Source organism: Mirounga leonina, unplaced genomic scaffold (genome assembly GCF_011800145.1).
Source record: "Mirounga leonina isolate KUSES-001 unplaced genomic scaffold, KU_Mleo_1.0 Mir_115, whole genome shotgun sequence".
In the NCBI taxonomy this organism is placed as follows: domain Eukaryota; kingdom Metazoa; phylum Chordata; class Mammalia; order Carnivora; family Phocidae; genus Mirounga; species Mirounga leonina.
The window spans coordinates 61,848,032-61,860,644 of NW_023270268.1; positions in this window are offsets into that span (position 1 = coordinate 61,848,032).

Sequence of the window (12,613 nt, forward strand, 5' to 3'; positions counted from 1 at the left end):
TCCAGAAACCAATCTTAAAAAGCCTGTTTTGTACAACTGTTGAAGTCTCTCATTACAAGGATTTATTCTTGGCACCGAATGCTGGTGCTTTGGCTAATAGCAGTCAACTGAGGTAATTCTAGCTTAATTTTGCAAGTGTTCTAATGGCAGTAAAAATATGTTACTCGTGAATCATAATAACACTCAGCAAAAGAGCTCAATATTTATTTTATAGAGCTTCAAGAACACGGCAACTGTAGTTCCCATTTTCCATGATCATCCTTTGTGGGGAAGAGTTTTATTATTTAAAGAAATGCTAATAATTTTTTGGAATCAAATTCCATTATAACTAATACCCACATAACAAAAATGTGTTCAATCCCAGAAGTTTTGTGACAAGGCCAAGTAGTCTAGATCCAAATTTCCTAGAAGAGTTGTTAAGATGATTCTCTCTCTCTTCCTTTCCCTCAGCCCCCCATTAAAAAAAAAAAAAAGTGTTATTTAAGATCAAGTGATGTTTTAAAAGCACATTGCTATGCAGAAAATAATTTTTAAATATTATTTTTATTTTCAGGGTTCATGGCTTTCTAAATCTTAGTAATTATTTTTGAATGGGGATATTAAGGAAAGTGAGCTTTTAAAAATTGATAACATGAAGGAAAACGGCAAGTAAAACTAGCATCTAGAGAAATGAAAACCTCTGTTCATTATCTTTCTTGTCTTACCATTTCCAAATTGTTGTCCACTTGTAAAATACGCATGAGTAAGAAATAAATCAGAGTTCACTGATTCAATGGAATTGCCATTGTAACAGTACCATATTTCGTAGCCTTGAATATATGCAAATTGATGTAAAGTACATTTGCTATTTCCAGCTCAGTTATTTACATAAGCAAATACTTTCATTCATACAAGGCTTATACCAAATAGTCTTCTGTTAAGCAATTAAATTGTGAAGCATTAAAAATTAGCATATAACAATTTCAGAAGAAATTATTTAATGCTACCATATTTTTAATAAATGAATCAAAATCTCATTAAGCTAGAGATCTCCATTTTTCACAATTTCCTTAGATCGTGAAATAATCACCATCTACATTCTGGGCAAGGAAAGGGAAATACAGAGGAAGAAGGAATATTTCCTATTCTTTCTTTGGAAGTCTTTTGTTTACATAGAAAACATGTCTTTAGAACAAATACTATTACATTCCATCTCTCTACTTACATGCTTATCTTCCAGGAAAAGAGCTCTCAACCCTACAGGAGAAAATAATTTCAAGTGCATGGTGGATCAGAAGTGTCTCAGTATCAAAACAAATGATACAAAATAGTTCTAAGGCCATCTTTATATTTCAGTGTATCCTTTCCACATTTAGAGAAGTCACTGATGGTAAGTCAGTAAGAACTTTAGTAATAAACCAAGTTTGAAAGCTAACTTTATTTTTTTAAAAAATAGATGGAGAAAATACAAAGATGTGATAATATAAAGGCAGCAAGATGGCCCAGAGGCAGAGCCATGAGGCTTAGGGCCACGGGGGGGCGGAGAACTTGCATCATGCATGGGGTGGGGGTCAGGGTGGGAGGGCGCTGGTTTTGAGTCCCCAACTTCCTTTTTTCATCTGCTTAATTGAGACATTTGTCCTTAAAACTAGAGTTTGTAGAGAGAGGATGGATAGCCCAATTCCAGATCATCCCCTTTGGTGAGCATATCAAGAGTGAGGACTGCGGTCCCTGCTCATAGGTGCACATCAGGGAAGTCCCAGCAAGTAAGGAAGAAGGTGGTCTATGCTTTGATACCAGGGACCTGAGTTAGCTTTCCTGAGTGACCCTGAGTGGTGTGGAAGGAGGGATCTAGAAGTGCCTGCATCCCCTCAGATGATATGAAAGTAGAAGAGGCTCTGTCTGGGAAGCTTGCTAGAGTGGGTCCCCAGTCTCAGAGCAAAGATGACTCTGTGGTTAGGAGCTGCAGGGAGGACCATCTCAGCCGGAGGATGAACAGCCAAACCTCAGAGGCTTTGCTGTGTCAGACGCTGAGTCAGCAGGTAGGGCCTCTTGGCGAGCAGACCAGGCCATGATGTCCCCATGGGAAGCCAGCAGAGCCTCCAGCCTGAAGCAGCACCCGAGAGCCAGAGGGCAGGATATGGTCCCTCAACTCACCCCTTCCCCCACGAGGACACTGTATGTTGCCCATGCCCAACTCATGCAGCATCTTAAGGAAGAAAGGGAGATGGAGAAAAGATCCAAAGGAGACAATTTAATCTCGGAAGAAACTGAATTACCCAAGAGACATGGTCTCTTTGCATTGTTGGGTACGTTTGAATTTACCAGATTGGACTAAACGTAGTTTATCACCTCTTACCTGGAGAATAGGACTTTTGAAGGAGACTAGACCAACTGCAAGAAAATAAAGAGGCTTTTCTTCATACTGAGTGTAGGGTGCAAACTTCCAACACTCCTGACTGCCTAACAAATAATGTGCACGCCCATGGCTGGTCTCATCCTCGCCCGTTCCTCTCTGCCTGTGGAGCTTCTTCTAGCTTCTCCCCAAATCGCCAGGGTCCCGCCAGTCCTCCCTTTCTCCCTCTTTTGTAGCCATTGCTCTCCTTCTCTCACTTGTACTCCTTCTCAGCACTGTGACCTTTCTCTCTCTCTCTCTCTCTCTCTCTCTCTCTCGTTCAGAGGCAGTCACCTCCAGTACAGACCAGTCTGACTGGATTTTGGCCAGGGTGCTGGAGCAGCGACCTACAGCCCTCTGCCTGTTAGGAGCCTTCTCTTTAGATGCTGTACCGTGGGGTGGGGGTGTCTGGGGGGAAATCCTGGAACAACAGGATGGAGGAATACTTGGGGGCTCGGGGCACTCACTCTTTTCTAACCAGAGCAGGAGATTTTAGTCTTTTTTTAACAATTGGCACAATCAGACCCATGTGTGCTGACTGGATACCAGAAGCTTCTGCCTCTTCTCTCCCACTTCCAGTTGGAGTCCCCAGACTCTCCGGAAGCCACTGTTTCTCCTCATCCCCCCATTCCACCTGTCAGAGTTCCTCACCTTCCTTCCTTCCTTCATATAGCAGGAGCTGGTGTTGAAGAGTGAAAGGAGTAACAGCTGCTCGTGGGGCAGAGACAGGCATCCAGGGCCGGGCCAGGAGAAGCCGTGTCATTCATGAACCCGACCGGGACTCTGATCACATTTCCAGAGAACAGGACTATATATGGTAGCTCTATCTTGGAATGGGGACTGCTGTTACACTGTTAGATGGGTGTTTATGGGCTGGCCAGGAACTGAATTCCCCTTTAGGATGTTGCTTGTACGAAAGCAGTGCATTTGTAAGTTCTTGTTTAGCAGGGTATTGACAAGCCTTGCAGACACAGGCTCTTCTAATTTGAGGCCTATCAGGCCTCAAATGAAAATCTATGTGCATTTATTATTTATTAGCAGAGATTTTAATATACACATATGATACAAAGAGAGAGACAGTTGAGTAAAGAAATCAAGGCAAAAGGAAAACCACATTAGGAAAAATAAGATAAAGTCATGGATATTTTCTAATTTTAAAATGCATGCCTAAAGGCAGGCCCCACAAATTTGGCTCTGAGCTTCCTAGTAGCCAATGTAAAGAAAGACATGCACTAGATACATGATCCTTGAGATTTTGTTTTGGCTGGATTTCTCAGGGAAAAGCCCAATTATTCCTAGCACTGTAGGCTGAGAAAAATTTCTCCCAGGGCTTTTCAACAGAGGACTCCATTATAATGTCATTATCTAACATAATAATTAGCACCTAGTGGGAACTACCAAATACTTTGTCTACATTGTTGCCTTCATGTCTCAGAGAAACTCTATGAGACTCTGCTGAGATGAGGAAACTGAGACTCAGAGAAGTTCAATGACTTAGGCAGGTCATCAAGCTCACAAATGGCGGGCCTGAGACGTGACAGGGTCTGTTAATCATGTAAATCCCTGCTGTTGACTGCCGTTTCAGGAGAAAGAACCCCAGAGTGAAATCAGTGCATCCCATACAGTATTTTTTTTAGTGACCTCAATAGCCAATGATAAAAATGTGTGTCAACTGGGGCGCCTGGCTGCCTCAGTCGGTGAAACGTCTGACTTCGGCTCAGGCCATGATCTCGGGGTCCTGGGATTGAGCCCTGAGTCCATCTCCCTGCTCAGTGGGGAGTCTGATTGTCAGTCGCCCTCTGTTCCTCCCCCCACTTGTGTGTGCTCTCTCTCTCTCAAATAAATAAAGAAAATCTTAAAGAAAAAAATGTGTGTTGGGCGCCTGGGTGGCTCAGTTGGTTGGGCGAATGCCTTCGGCTCAGGTCATGATCCTGGAGTCCCGGGATTGAGTCCCGCATCGGGCTCCCTGCTCGGCAGGGAGTCTGCTTCTCCCTCTGACCCTCCCCCCCTCATATGCTCTCTCTCTCTCTCTCAAATAAATAAATAAAATCTTTAAAAAAAAAGAAAAAAGAAAAAAATGTGTGTCAACAAAGAAGCAAGTTATCTTCAAACAGGAAACCTAAAGCACTACTTGTAACATAATTCTAATTTTTGTCTTGGATTCTTATTTTGTACTTTCCACTAGCAAATTATTAGGAATAAAAATTATTAATGTTCTTTTTCAAAGCTACAAATGTTTCACTAGTAAATAAAACAGATCACATTTTCAAAATTCCATATTTTCTCTTTTATATAGATCGCAGCTCTCACACAGACTGTGAAGGGCTTTCTTCTTGTCTATCAGAAAGTACAGTTGTACTTCCTAGAAGCTTCTTCCTTAAATAGATTGCCTCTTCTGTTTAATTTTGCAGCTCTGTGAAAAATAACTTGGTTTTTTTTCCTTACTTGTGAAGGAATTTTCCCACTCAAAACCTGTTGGAAATATGAAATAGGTCATATTGCCATCAAAGAAAACTTATTACTTATTCTCCTAGTATTTTCCTTCTGCGTCAAATTGAAGAGGGGCATTAAGTGAATGCCCACAAAGCATCTTAGAGGCTAAGGAAGGATTAAACTAAAGACTAAACTCTGAGACAGGTTTATGTACACTTCAGTGCAGTTTCCTGGGGCTTAGCGTCTTTTCCCCTATCTTTAGAGGATATCGGAGGGCAACGTTTCTGTCATGAAATAGGACTAATCAACTTAGTTGAGTTCGTATTTAAGGCAAGGTGAATTAATTAAGACAGTTTCTGGAACAGTTGTCAGATGTGCTTTTAAATCTGCAGCCAGAATCGCTTCTGCAAGGGAAGTCTTTGGATGCTTCTTGCATGAGCAATGTCAAAACCAGGAAGACTTCACAGAGGATGTAAGTATATACAGCTACACTTTAATTAGTCCAAACTCAGGCTAGTTGCTTTTAGTAAAATGCACATATAAAATAAAGGGACACTTTTATCTTAAAAAGAATGCAAATATATGCTCATCCAATGCCCGGCGGAGAAGTAAGGAAATAATCTTGTATAAATACCATCACAGCATTCCTGCCAAAATCACTGGGTACATTATAAAAACAAAACAAATTAGACTTCAGAAAAATAAATTTTTATAAAGAAATGCTTTGGTTTATCTATAAATTTTGTTGGCTCCTTTATTGCTAATAATATGTTAGCTAATAAATTCTTATTTGGCTGAACTTACTGAAGAGTTACTAATGATATACTGCTCATGCCAAATAAATAAATACTATCATGCCTGAGGTTTTTTTTTTTTAAGTAAAAGTAAAAGGAAGTTTATTTAAAATAAAGTCAGCTCAAAGTTGTATGTAAATTTATTAAGTGTTTTCTCATCTTCAAATCGATTAAGTACCTGCTTCTTTGTGTTGCTGCCATACATTTACAATGCATTATTATTTTAATGGCCTTTCATTACTGCAGATAACTATATTCCAAAAATTGTCATGATGTATGGACTACGAAATGTCAGAGTAGAAACCTGTAGAAAAAAAAATTGAGGAACAATCAATGATAATCATGAAAAACACTATGTTAATATTTCTTCACTCATTCTTTACAACAATCTACCTAAAATATCTAAAATTCAGTTCGGTTATAAGGGTGCTGCTAGATTTCACTTTGGTTCTCATACAAATTTATATATAATGCGTTTTGCCTCACAATCTCTTGGAGAAAATGAACATGATTTATTCAACCTATAGTGACACATAAATTATATCGAAGTAGTAAAGCTATTACATCATTTCCATTTATTTAACGATGACAGAGGTTTAGTCTTTTTCATTAGACACTTGCAAACGTGCCTAGCACTTTACATTTCAAGGAGGCATGCAGGGCTGAAATGACAATGAGCTTCCAGAGTGAAAAGAAAGGAGAGGTGAGGGAAGCACACACATCATCAGTCTTCATGGGACACTTTCCAGGGTATGTGTTGTGATGCGGTGCGTTTAGCCAAGTGCTAAATCTGTAGCGCCTTTTGTAAAAGTGAGATATATTTTAGGGCCGCTGCCCAGTGCCTCGGTATTAACTGCCTTTGTTGGCAGTACTGCTTACCACTGCAGGGAGAGCTCATTTCATTTATATGGTGCTGGTATAACAGAGCAAGACTTGTTATTTAAAACAAAAATTACATCTAGCCGCCTTCTAAAGTGGGACGTTCGTGGCATAATTCAAACCAGTAGAAAAGAAGTCTCTAAGTCTCTTCGCTATCCTTGGCAAGGATGGGGAGGGGAGGGAATATGCAGAGACCCAGAATCAAAGGCATCCAGGAGAGGCTCAGAGCAGAATCAGGAGGAAGGTGTAGAGGTCCTCTGCAAAACAAAACAGGAGGAATTTTGGCATTGTTGGGGGACTGGCTGAGAGAAGGCCAAGAAAAAGAATGAGAAGCCTGGGCCTGAAATGTCAAAAGTCCTCAAAAGAATGTTTTATGGTGGAGAAATTTAATGTCCAGTTTTAAACTGTTTTTGACACAACGCTCTCTGCTCCCCCCAACCTCCAATTGGCCAACATCTAGGTAAGTTGACTATACACATGTTGGCTTGTGTGGGTGGTTTTATGTGGATATTGAGGGAAATGGATGGCATTCGGAGTCAGCGTAGAGCCGTGAGGAAGGAAGAGCTATAGGAGGTGGGCCATGGGGTAGACTGGGAATCCCACAAGAGCACGGACTCAGAGCCAGAGCGCCCACGAGGATGAAATCCTCAGGCAAGGGCAGAGACCTTGCGGAAGAGGTGGGATGGGGCCTAAGGTGACATCAGCCACTCAGATTTTAAGGAGCAATGTCATTTGTCCTGTTATAAATGGCCATGATGCACATTTGGGGTAAAGATACTTTAAATATAAGTATTTCTTTCACTTGAAATAAGGGCTTGAATAATTTTAGACCCTTGTAATCTCAGGAAATTACGTGTATCTACAATTAGAAACAGTCAAATATTTTATGCCAATTTATTCATTGAGTCTTACATTAAGGTTTATTTCAATTAACAAATGTACTTTGAATATCAGTACAATTATTTACATTTTACACAAGATTTTATGTAATTATTTTTTAAAACTTTTTTCTTATTGGATATGAAAATAGACTGTTCACACTTCTAACTGTAACTGTGAGAAATTAGCATGACTGCTCTTCTCACAGTGAATTTTTCTGATATGGGTACTGATAATGAAATACTTTTGGATAGCTCCTTGGCCTTCCTATTTTTTAAAAATAGGATCATTTATTATTTTTAAAAACTGAAAATAGGGCGCCTGGGTGGCTCAGTTGGTTGGGCAACTGCCTTTGGCTTGGATCGTGATCCTGGAGTCCCGGGATGGAGTCCCGCATCAGGCTCCCTGCTCAGCAGGGAGTCTGCTTCTCCCTCTGACCCTTCCCACTCTCATGTGCTCTCTCTCTCTTTCTCATTCTCTTTCTCTCTCAAATAAATAAATAAAATCTTTAAAAAAAAAAAAACCCTGAAAATATACTTAAAAATAAGTGTGAATTATGCTTTAGTATTAAAATGCTTTTCAGAACCCACATTAATATAGGACAACTAGAATAGTGAATGTGTGAAGCTACTAAGGATTGTTTTACACCTTAAACAAAAGAACTCTGTAAATATCTCCCGCTAGTTTTAAGAATTTATTTTTTTCGGAATTGTAGAAACATTTAATTCTACTAATCCACCCTTCGTAAATGTAAAAACTTATCAAATACAGAAGTTATTTAAACATTCATTTATTTCAATGAATAAAATCCCAGAATTCAAGCATTCTTACATGCAACAAATATTCAATAGGTAATTGCTCAAATTCGGGCTTGGCCAAACTCAAATTGCACCGAGTTTAATAAATGGTCACAGTGTAGCCAATGAGAGACGGAAATAGAATCAAATTGGCACCTGGCTACTAGGCACAAGGCAAGCATTTGTAAATATCTGCTGATTTGGCAAGAGCTTTAGTTCATGAAGTTCATGTCTTACTACTACTGCCCTAATCAGTTGAGACAGAATTAGCACTGGCTAAATCGTCTGTGTGCTGCCTGGAGGGGTTTGTTAAGGGTAAGAGTCTGAAGACAGAGATTAAGGAGTCCTCATCCTCCTAAAGTGCTGGGCATCCCGGATTAGAGCTCTGGGTCAGAGAAATCCTTCCTGAATGCAAACCTAAGCATCGGTGCCCTCGCGCACTTGGGATTACCAGACACACTGCATTCAGAGTGCATATCCCCATCTGCATGTGCTCTCAAGAGCATTTCATCGGCCGTGCCAAAGTGACCTTGGCTCACAAGTCGTCTAGATGTTTCTAAAATAGAAGAGGATACCCTGAAAATGTGAAAAGTGACATCTAAAGACCTATGGGTTTTTAAAATGTCATCTTGGAAAAAAAAAAGAAAGACTTATGGGTTGATCCCATGACTCCCCAAATGGTAAATTTGTAGAAACCTAGATTTGGAGCTCAAACATGTACCTTGCTGATGAAGGGAAAGATCTGGTCAACCCCCAAATATTTCCTTGGAAGTCTCCTGACTTTGAAATATAATTTGATTTAAGACAGTGAAACTATTCTGTATGACACAATAATGGCAGATGTATGTCATTTTACATTTGTCAAAACCCATAGAATGTACAACACTAAGAGTGAGCACTAAGTAAGGTATACTGTGCACTTTGGGAGATAGTGATGTGTCAGTGTGGGTTCGCTGATGATACCACTTTCCCAGATGTACCACTCTGGTGTAGGCTGTTCCTAGTGAGGAAGGCTATGCATGTGGGGCAGGGGGAGACAAATGGGAACTCCCTGTTCTGTCTATTCAATTTTGCTGTGAACCTAAAACTGCTCTAAAAATAAAGTCTATCAAAAACTATATATAAAATGTATATACATAAAAATATATATAATATATAATAAATATATTTATAAAATAAAATACCTGTATATAATATATATATAATATATAAAATTTGGGACATTCAAAATACAACAACATAGCCTCAAAAAGATAACTTGGTCCATTCAGGCTGCTATAACAGAATACCAATACCATAGTCTGGGTGGCTTTTAAATGCAGAAATTTATTTCTTACAATTCTGGATGCAGGGGAATCCAAGGTGAAGACACCAGCAGGTTCAGCGTCCAGTGACAACCCACCTCTTGGTTCACTAATGCCCACTCTCTTGCTATACCCTCACATGGCAAAAGGGGCTAGGGAGCTCTCTGGTGTCTCTTTTCTAAGGCACTAATCCTATTCATAAGGGGTCTACCCTCATGATCTAATCACCCCCTAAAGAGTCACCTCTTAATACCATCATATTGGAGATTAGGTTTCAACATAGGAAGGGGGGGCATAAAAATTCAGTTTATAACATCAGACAGTGATATTTATAAAAGAAAATTTGGGCCCCAAGAAATATGATGGTGGTAAGTAAAAAAGCACTTGCTCACCTGTGTGAGGATGAAAAGAAACTAGCTCCAAATGGAGCAGAGAACATTTGGGTGTGGCAGATGTCAGTGACTCCTCCTTCCTGGGGACCTCCATGGCATGGGGATACTTCTCTAGACATTGCAAATAGCTTACATTTTAGGTAAGAACTTGGAGGATTGATTAAAAAATAATAAACCACTCGATCAGATGTGTAACAAAATTTTATAGATCACATTCAATCTCCTTGGTTGGCATTGCAAAAAGAAAGAAAGCTAAGAACCATAGAATCCAGAACAGTTATGTTACCAAGGAGGGCATTAAATTAGATTTAAATTAGATGAGACTTGTCTCTGATGCCTCATTTCTTCATCTCCATTAACCTGATAGCCTTGAGTTCACTGCTTACTTCAATAAACGTGTGACTAACAGTGAAAAAAAATCCTGCTGTGTTGTTGCAGACAATGGACCCTACAGAACCTTGTAGAAATATGCCTATGCCTGGTGAGCCTGGTACTCCAGAAGAAAGGCATTTGTGCCAGTTATCTAATGGAATGACATTAGAAGGTAACCACATCGCCTCGACAGCACTAGACACTGTTGCTGCCCTATTCCGTATCCCTTGGGCCCCCTTCCGAGTTCACCTACAACTATGGGGGGCCTTTCCCATCTCAAGCACCTGCACCTCTCAGCTTGTCAATCTGAAGGCTTCCCTCTGCACCCCAGGGGTTCATTGCATCTAGCTCAGGCATAACCCAAATGGCTATTTACCCAACTCTTAGTCTTTCATTGGGACAATTCTGAGGTGTGTTCCATGAGGTTTCTTAGAAGGTCCCCAGCAGGGCTGAGCCCCAGTTGCCCACAGTAGTAACCCACACATTAACTCGCCCTTTACTGGCTTTCCCCTTCCTGATTCCACTTTCCCACTCCTTCACGTGGGCTTCTTGGGATCAGTACCTGCACTCAAGCCCTTGTCTTGAGGCCTGCTCATGGGGATGCCAAAATAAGATAGTCTCATCTGCTTTTGGTGACTAATCTCCATGGCATTTCCTTTAGGTGACATGTGTGAGGAAGAGGAGTGGTCAGCATCTAGGCATTTCTTGCTCTGGAGGGATTCTGTACATCTCCCTCTCTTCCTCTCTTTCCTCCTGATTTGTCTCCAGCATCACATAAAGTGCGAGATAAACACTATATTTTCTCATTTTAAAGATTCTATCTCACTCATGGGTAAATTCAAACTTCTGCCAGAGACAATTTTTGACACCAATAAAGTTCAGGAACACCAAGTTGTGTCCCACATTGTTCTGTTGTACAATGAACTAAGGGGAAGAAGGTGGCTGTGCACCTGATCTCACATGGGGGACCTGAGATTTCAAGGCACAAACAGTGTCCTTGCCAGAATTGCAAGCCCATGTCTGACATAGAGCCCACCTGTGTACTTTGCTGGCATTCTCACCATGGCTGGCAGGCACGTGGCAGCTATTTTTATCCTGATCCTGACTGGTCACTAGACTCTCTGAGGCCACTACCAGAGGGGAAACTGTACTGATCTCACAGAAATACAGTGAAAATAAATCAACATAAAGAAGTTTTTTAAGTATATGAATGGCAAAAGCCAATGTCAGGTGAACTGTGGACTTGATCAGTAGGTTTCGGTCTAGAAAAGAAGCTAAAGGAGTGATTGTTTATTTAAATACCATTGTAGTTTTGGTTTTTGAACCATATGAACATATTAACTGTTTAACAGTTCAGTCAAATATACATATGAGAAAGGAAAAAAGAAAGATCACTACTTTGAAAAGCAGAGCATATTCTTCCTAATTTCCTTTTTTAAAAACGTAGTTGTGTGGGGGGCCTGGGTGGCTCAATCGGTTGAATGCCTGACTCTGTTTCTGCTCAAATTATGATTTCAGAGTCATGAGATCAGCCCAGCACCTGGAGTCCCAGGTCTGGCTCCGAGCTCAGTGCAGACTTTCCTTGAGATTCTCTCCCTCTGCCCCTCCCCCAGCTCGCACTCTCTCTCTCTCTGAAATAAATAAGTAAAATCTTAAAAAGTATAAAATAAGGGCGCCTGGGTGGCTCAGTTGGTTAAGCATCTGACTTGCTCAGGTGGTGATCTCAGGGTCCTGGGATTGAGCTCCCGTCAGGCTCCCCGCTCAGCGGGAAGTCTGCTTCTCCCTCTCCCTCTACCACTCCCCCTGCTCATGCTCTCTCTCTCAAATAAATGAATAAATAAATAACATCTTTAAAAAAAATTAAAATTTGAAAAAATTAAAAAATAAAATATAGTTGTAGGTATCTTGAAATTTTTTTAAGTGACAATTGAGGATGAAGGAGAAGCTAAAATGACCTGCTTGACTAGTACTTTTTTAATATTTAAAATTATTCAAAGGACATTAATAATTAACAGGAAGATGTAAAGCAAAATGTTATCCTTTTAACAATGGTCCCTTTCTCTGATCACTGGTTCTGCAGATAAAGTTATGAATCCTTGTGTTTATGTACATTTGGATATAACTTGCTCACTTGTTCTAATTAAACACAGTCTTATTCTGTATCCACTCTAACTAGATACATTTTTAGCCATTAAAAAGATTTTCCCCTTCTTTTCTGTTTTAATCTTACCAATTAAATAGGAATATTTTTCTGAAGATTGAACATGTGGGAGAATATATGCATTTGTACCTCTGGAAATATAAAAATCAAAATAAGGGGGGCACCTGGGTGGCTCAGTTGGTTAAGCAGCCAGCTCTTGGCTTCTGCTCAGGTCTGATCTCAGGGTCG